Genomic DNA, 7,893 nt, shown 5'->3' with positions numbered 1-7,893 from the left:
TTCTTTCTCAGCTCCATTATCCCTCTCCCACCCCTTTCTCCGCACAGGGTGGCAGTAGGATCTCTGTTAGTCTCAGCGCCGGCAGCCTCACACTAGAGACTCTCACACATCCCTGATTCAGTGGGACAGGAGTGGATGTGTGGTTGTGTGCGCACACACGCACGAGGCTTCCCTCCCTGTGCTTCAAGAGGGCACCTTTGCTCCTCTTCCCAGGTTGGCAAGAAGAGGGAATAGCCTCTCCTCACCAACTCTGCAGTTTCCCAAAGACCGCCCCCCCAAGTCTCCCCACTTCCCCCTCCCAGGCCTTCTGGGCAGGAATGAGGGCAGACCTGCTGACAGGCATTGTCAGCAGGCCCCGCAGGCAGCCCCAGGGCCTGGGAGTGCCCTGGACTAAGAGCCGTATGGCACTGAGCTTGCAGTTCTCAGCAGTGGGCCCGAAGAGCCCATTTTGGGACCAGGCACTTTACGGCATCCTCGTACGCTGTTGATGGAACATCTATTATATGCCAGGCATTTCACTAGCTGTTTACATGGTGCAATGCTTTATAATTTACAACAGTTTACTTCATCTTCATAACAATTCTATGAAATAGATGGGCGATATCTAATTATTTCCCCTTTTCAAAGAGGCCATTGAGGCTCCTACGGTTTGAGTATCTTACCTAAAGTCACTGTAAAGGGCTAGCCATACCTCTGAATACCTACCATACCCAAAACCTCTCGGCAGAAAAGTAACCCTGCATGGTTTCTCAGGCAGGGTTTGTTTGGTGTTATCGCCCGACCCACCCCCACTCCCCGTCCACAGTTGATGTGGCCAGAAGAGGTGACCTGACTCAAGGGCAGCCAAGCTATAGGACAGAGATAGATGGAGTGGCCGCAGGAAAGATCTGCCCACACAGGAATGATGGTGACTGGGGAGAGAATTCGATCATCTTGGAAACGTTTTGTGCAAAATACAGGGAAGCTGTTGTTATAATAGGAAAAGCTTTATAAAAGACCCCAGAGATGAAGAAGTTGTGCACAGGTACCATAAGGAGGTAGAAATCATCAATAACCGGGGAGTACGAGTAAGAGTAAGGTTGACTGTGAACAGAGAGCATGTATCTGCTGATACCAACAGGAGGTGAGTTATTTAAATGACGCTGGCGGGAGCCCTGGAAGCAAAGATTTCAGGGGACCAAGTTCCCATAATGATGGGGGAGCAGCACCCCTATTGCTGAGTGGGCTCAGTCCCATCTCTGTTGGCTTCTCTTGTTCGTTTCCCTCTCGACTGTTTGTTTTTTTTTTTTTTTTGAAAAGTGTGAGCAGGGGCGCGGGAGGCCGTGGTCCCTGCAGGACGGGCGGCCCACCAGCGCTCTGTGTGGTGGTGGCGGGGAAGCCACGGCCGCGAGGCTCGGCTCCCGGGGGCTCTGACCCGGGCAGGCGGTGGAGGGCCGGGCGCAGCCCCTGCTCTCCCCTGCTCCGCTGCCCCGGGCCGCGGGAGGCCGCTCACCGTGCGCGGCAAGCACTAGCCCTCCCAGCAACCCGAGGTGGGCTGCTGTGGGGAATAGTTCCCGTTTGGCTGCAACATTGTCTTCTGGGTGCCAGGAGCCCTGTTTCTGGCCATCGGCTTCTGGGCCTGGGGTGAGCAGGGCGTTCTCTGCGGCAGCTCCGGGCTGACAGATCCCAGAGGCCTCCACCCCGCCTGGCAGTTCGTAGTGATCAGAGGCATCATGTTGGTGCTGGGCTTTGCCGGCTGCATCCGGCCCCTCCGGGAGATACCTTCCTGCTCAGGTTTTTCTCAGCCTTCTTCGGTCTCATCGGCTTCCTGGAGCTGGCAACAGGGATCTCGGCCTTCGTATTCATGGACTGGATTTGAGACCCGCTCAATTTCTTCCTCAACGACAACATCAAGGCCTTTCGGGACAACATTGACCTCCAGAAGCTCATTGACTTTGCTCAGGAATATCCGTCTTGCTGCGGAGCCCGAGGGCCTAAAGACTGGAACCTCAGTATTTATTTCAACTACACTGACTTGAACCCCAGCTGGGAGCGCTGCAGGGTGCCCTTCTCCAGCTGCCTCAGGGACCCTGCGGAAGGTGTCCCCAACACCCGGTGTGGCTAGGTCGTGCAGCTCAAACTGGAGCTGCAGCAGCAGGGCTCCATGTGCACCGAAGGCTGCTGCGCGGGCCAGTTTGACAAGGGGCTGCAGGACAGCCTGATTCCTGGGGCTGCGGTCTTTGTGGCCATCGCCCTCCTCCAGATCGTTGGTATCTGTCTGGCCCAGAGCCTTGTGAGTGACATCAAGGCAGTGAAGGCCAGCTGGTGAGGCTGCCACAGTGGCCATGGCCACCTGCCTGGCCTACCCAGGCGCCACCCCCTTCCACTTCCCCTGCCACGCCACTGTGCCCATAATGGGCAAGGACACAGGTGTTTCTGCTTGGACCTGAGCTCTACGTGGGGCTTGAGTGTGGGTGTGCTGTGCGCCCTGGGAGACAGCTGTGTGCCTCGGCCCGGGCTGCCTGTCCTGGAGCTGTGTGTGTGGAGGGCGGGTGTGTCTCTGTGAGTGTGCACAGGGGGCCACCATCTCTGCTGTTGGCGGGTGGCCTAAGAATGGCGCAGCTAAGAAAGTGCGGGCCACGTTGGGTGGGAGGAGTCTATCTTGTCCCCTCCCAAGCTAGGACACACTTCTCTGTGCATGGCTATTAGGGCAGGTTTGGGGCCTGCTGTTGCCTGGGACACAGCCTCGGGCAGCTCCAGAGCTGTCTTCTTTACTAGCTGGGACTTTGACCCTGCCACGAGCCCACTTTGGCCTCAATGTCTCAGACTCTAAAATGGATCCAAGAATTTTCTCTCCCTCACTTGCCTCTCAGTGATGGCTACAAACTACTCAAATAAACAAAACCCTGAAAAAAAAAAAAGTTTGAGGCAGATAACCAAGCTATGAGAACAATGATCAAGGAAGCCTGAGCCTAGAGGCAATTAATATTATATCTTATTGGATGACAAGAGTAAAGCCTTTTTTCCAAAGTACCAATGGAAAAGTAAGAGATAGAAAATAAGAAAGTTAGAGAATTAATCTAGGAATCTATCATCTGATTAACAGGAAAGAGGGATTTTTTAAAAAGTGAACAGAAAAAAAATGGAGTGGAGGAAATTATCAAAGAAATAATGGAAGAAACATCCCCCCAACTAGATGATGTGAATCTTCAGAGGCTAAGGTCCCATTGAGTGCTCAGTGAAACAAATGAGACAAATAAGCAAACAAAAAGCCAGGGCGTATCTGCACATAGGCCAAGAACACCAAGGAAAAAGAGAAGAGTCTAAAAGCTTTAAGAAAGAAAAAAACAGGTGACACACAGGAATAGGTAGGAGATGACACTGGACATCTTAATAGCAACATTGGATGCCAGAAGACAATTCTGAGCGGGGGTGGGGGGGGTGGGGGGGGTGGAATACTTACCAATTAATACCCGGCTAAACTGTCAGTCAAGTCTGAAGGAAGAATAAAAGTATCTTTAGTCATTCAAGGCCTTGGAAGATTCACCTTCCAGGTTCCCTGTCTCAGGAAGCCATTAATGGTTGGACTCCAGCAAAATGAGTGTGTAAACGAAGAAAAAAGATAGCATGGAACACAGGAAACAAAAGCCACAGGGGCACCTGGGTGGCTCAGTCAGTTGAGCCTCTGACTTGGGCTCAGGTCAAGATCCCAGGGTGCTGGGGATGGAGCCCCGTGTCATCGGGCTCTCTGCTAAGCAGGGAGTCTGCTTCTCCCTTACCACGCCCCCCTTCATGCTGTCTCTCTCTCTCTCTCAAATAAATAAATAAAATCTTAAAAAAAAAAAAAAAAGCCACAAAGGGAAGCCACAAGCATGCAGGACACCTAGAGAGCAATCACTTCACAGTGAAGCAGGATGATGGCAGATTTGGAGAGGGTGGTCTCCAGGAAAATGATTATTAATATACTTGAGAGTTTGACAGAATTTATAGCTTTATAAATTCTCATTGATCTATTCCTATGTACTTCGTTATTTTAATTACTATATTCATATTATGCTTTGATATCTAGTAACACAAGAACGTCCTCATTATTTTTCCTTTTCAAAAGTTGCTCTTTTGGATAAGCTAAACATTTAAATTGCAAAACAATATACATTGCATCATTAGTTTTTGATGTAGTGTTCCATGATTCATCGTTTGCATATAACATCCGTGTTCCATTCAATACGTGCCCTCTTTAATACCCATCACCAGGCTAACTTTGAGTCCATGAAAAATATTATTGGGATTTTTATTCTAAATTATAAAGTATAGTAGGGTTAATATTTAGCTGGTATGTACTGCTTGGTTCTTCTAGTTGTTTCTAATTAGCAGCCATTTTGATTACTTGACATCTGTGACTCTGTGACATACCAATTTTAAATATTTTAAAATCCCTGTGGCAGAGGATGGTAGCTGGGCATATAGCTGCCCAACCTTACTATACTTCCCAGTATCCTCTGCAGTTCTCTTCAATGAAATGCCCGCTGAAGCAATGAATGTCACTTCTAGGCCTGGCCAGTAAAAATTTCTAGCCTTATCCCTTTGTGCTCTCCCCTCCCTCCTCATTTCTTAGAATGATGATGGTGACAACCAGAGTCACCTTAGAATATCATAAAAAATGACAGAGACACTATAATCCTGGACCCCTGAAGAACCATGTAGATAAGAGCCATGTGGGCAAAGACCTCCCATCCCTCCAGTCCTGCCATTACTGACAGGAAAATCTGCTTTGAACTATTACAGAAGAGAGAAATGAACTTATTGTCTTTAAACCACGGACAATTTTTAGCTCTACTTAGCCTATCCTAACCAATATAATGACTAAATAAATGTTACACTTTTAGAAGGCAATTTGATGGTACTTATCAAAATAGTAAAAGCAGAAATATTCTGATACAGCAATTTCATTTATTTATTTATTTTTTGATTGGTATCATTAAAATCTTTTTTTTTAATTTTATTTTATTATGTTATGTTAATCACCATACATTGCATCATTGGTTTTTGATGTAGTGTTCCATGATTCATCGTTTGCATATAACATCCGTGTTCCATTCAATACGTGCCCTCTTTAATACCCATCACCAGGCTAACTCATCCCCCCACCCCCCTCCCCTCTAGAATCCTCAGTTAGTTTCTCAGAGTCCATAGTCTCTCATGGTTCGTCTCCCCCTCAGATTTCCCCCCCATTTTTCCCTTCACTATAATCATCAAGACAGTATGGTACTGGCACAAAAACAGACACATAGATCAATGGAACAGAATTGAGAGCCCAGAAATGGACCCTCAACTCTATGGTCAACTAATCTTCAACAAAGCAGGAAAGAATGTCCAATGGAAAAAAAGACAGTCTCTTCAACAAATGGTGTTGGGAAAATTGGACAGCCACATGCAGAAGAATGAAACTGGACCATTTCCTTATACCACACACAAAAATAGACTCAAAATGGATGAAAGACCTAAATGTGAGATAGGAGTCCATCAAAATCCTAGAGGAGAACACAGGCAGCAACCTCTTCGACCTCAGCCGCAGCAACTTCTTCCTAGAAACATCGCCAAAGGCAAGGGAAGCAAGGGCAAAAATGAACTCTTGGGACTTGATCAAGATAAAAAGCTTTTGCACAGCAAAGGAAACAGTCAACAAAACCAAAAGACAACTGACAGAATGGGAGAAGATATTTGCAAATGACATATCAGATAAAGGGCTAGTATCCAAAATCTATAAAGAACTTATCAAACTCAACATCCAAAGAACAAAGAATCCAATCAAGAAATGGGCAGAAGACATGAACAGACATTTCTCCAAAGAAGACATCCAAATGGCCAACAGACACATGAAAAAGTGCTCAACATTACTTGGCATCAGGGAAATCCAAATCAAAACCTCAATGAGATACCACCTCACACTAGTCAGAATGGCTAAAATTAACAAGTCAGGAAATGACAGATGCTGGTGAGGATGAGAGAAAGGGGAACCCTCCTACACTGTTGGTGGGAATGCCAGCTGGTGCAGCCACTCTGGAAAACACTATGGAGGTTCCTCAAAAAGTTGAAAATAGAGCTACCCTACGACCCAGCAATTGCACTACTGGGTATTTACCCCAAAGACACAAATGTAGTGATCTGAAGGGGTACGTGCACCCCAATGTTTATAGCAGCAATGTCCACAATAGCCAAACTATGGAAAGAGCCAAGATGTCCATCAACAGATGAATGGATAAAGAAGATGTGGTGTATATATACAATGGAATATTATGCAGCCATCAAAAAACCTGAAATCTTGCCATTTACAATGACATGGATGGAACTAGAGGGTATTATGCTAAGCGAAATAAGTCAATCAGAGAAAGACATGTATCATATGATCTCACTGATATGAGGAATTCTTAATCTCAGGAAACAAACTGAGGGTTGCTGGAGTGGTGGGGGGTGGGAGGGATGGGGTGGCTGGGTGATAGACATTGAGGAGGGTATGTGCTACGGTGAGTGCTGTGAATTGTGTAAGACTGATGAATCACAGACCTGTACCTCTGAAACAAATAATATATTATATGTTTAAAAAAAAAAAGAAGAAGAAGATAGTAGGAAGGGAAGAATGAAGGGGGGGAAATCGGAGGGGGAGACGAACCATGAGAGACTATGGACTCTGAGAAACAAACTGAGGGTTCTAGAGGGGAGGGGGTGGGGGGATGGGTTAGCTCGGTGATGGGTATTAAAGAGGGTACGTATAGAATGGAGCACTGGGTGTTATATGCAAACAATGAATCATGGAACATTACATCAAAAACTAATATAATGTATGGTGATTAACATAACATAATAAAATTTTTTAAAAAAAGTAAAAAAAAAAAAAAAAAAAAGAATATACCATACAGAAATACTTAAATAAGCAGGTAAGGTTTTATGTACCAGGATGTCCACTGCAACATCATTCACAGTAACAAAAAACTGAAGATAAACCAAAGGTACATCTTTAGGGAAATGCTTAAATAAATTATAAGTATCCAATGAAATGCTATGCAGCTATTTAAAAGAAGCAGCTCTGTGGCATGCGGATAAATGATGTCATTTATAAATTAATGAATAAAAATTTGCAAATAATATTCATAACATTTTCTGGGTTTTGTAAAACAACTATAAATATATAATCTAATATATATCTAATATGTAAAATTCATATGTACATTATACATATTTATATGTACAAAGAAAATGGTCTAGAAAGTTATATACCAATATATTAGTAGTGAGTATCTTTGAAGATTAGGAGCACTGTGATAGTTTTAAACTATGTCCACAAGTACTTCCGTATTCCTCTTTGCAAAGGTGAGACCCAATTTCTATCCCCTTGAGTGTGGCTGGATTTAATGTGTGTGTGTGATTCAGAGATGAGGTTATAAAAGACATTTGGATGCCTCCTTACTCTGTCTTTTGGATCATTCAACCTTGACACAGCTAGCTCTTACCTTGAGAGAACACCTAGCAGCTGTAAGGTGAGGTCCATGTGTTAAAGAACTGAAGCCTGCCACCAAGCAGCACTCTAACTTGCTGGGTGTGTGACTAGATCCTACCTTGGTAGTGGACCCTTCGGCCCCAGTCAAGCCTTCAGATGACTACCATCCCTGCTGGCATCCCCGCAGCAATTTGTGAGAAACTCTGAGCCGAGAACCACCCAGCTGAGCCATTCTGGATTTCTGATCCACAGAAGCCGGTACGATAATAGATGTTTATTGCTTTAGGCTTTTAAGTTTTGGGGGTAATTTGTTATGCAATAATAGATAACTAAAATGAGTATGAAGAGAAGGGTAGGGGAGAGCACTACTTTAAAATTTTTTTATATTCCTCTTCATTGTTTACTATTTTTATAATTAA

At 45.2% G+C, this 7,893-nt stretch overlaps 1 pseudogene; it reads left to right on the top strand.

The window, feature by feature from the left end:
* Positions 1-401: 401 nt before the first annotated feature.
* On the top strand, positions 402-2,308 carry LOC116631077 (annotated as a pseudogene).
* The last annotated feature ends 5,585 nt before the right edge of the window (positions 2,309-7,893 follow it).

The sequence above is a fragment of the Phoca vitulina genome, unplaced genomic scaffold (assembly GCF_004348235.1).
Source record: "Phoca vitulina isolate PV1807 unplaced genomic scaffold, GSC_HSeal_1.0 scaffold1, whole genome shotgun sequence".
NCBI lineage: Eukaryota > Metazoa > Chordata > Mammalia > Carnivora > Phocidae > Phoca > Phoca vitulina.
Note: the sequence above shows the minus strand (reverse complement) of the source record. Positions and strands in the feature narration are given on the sequence as shown.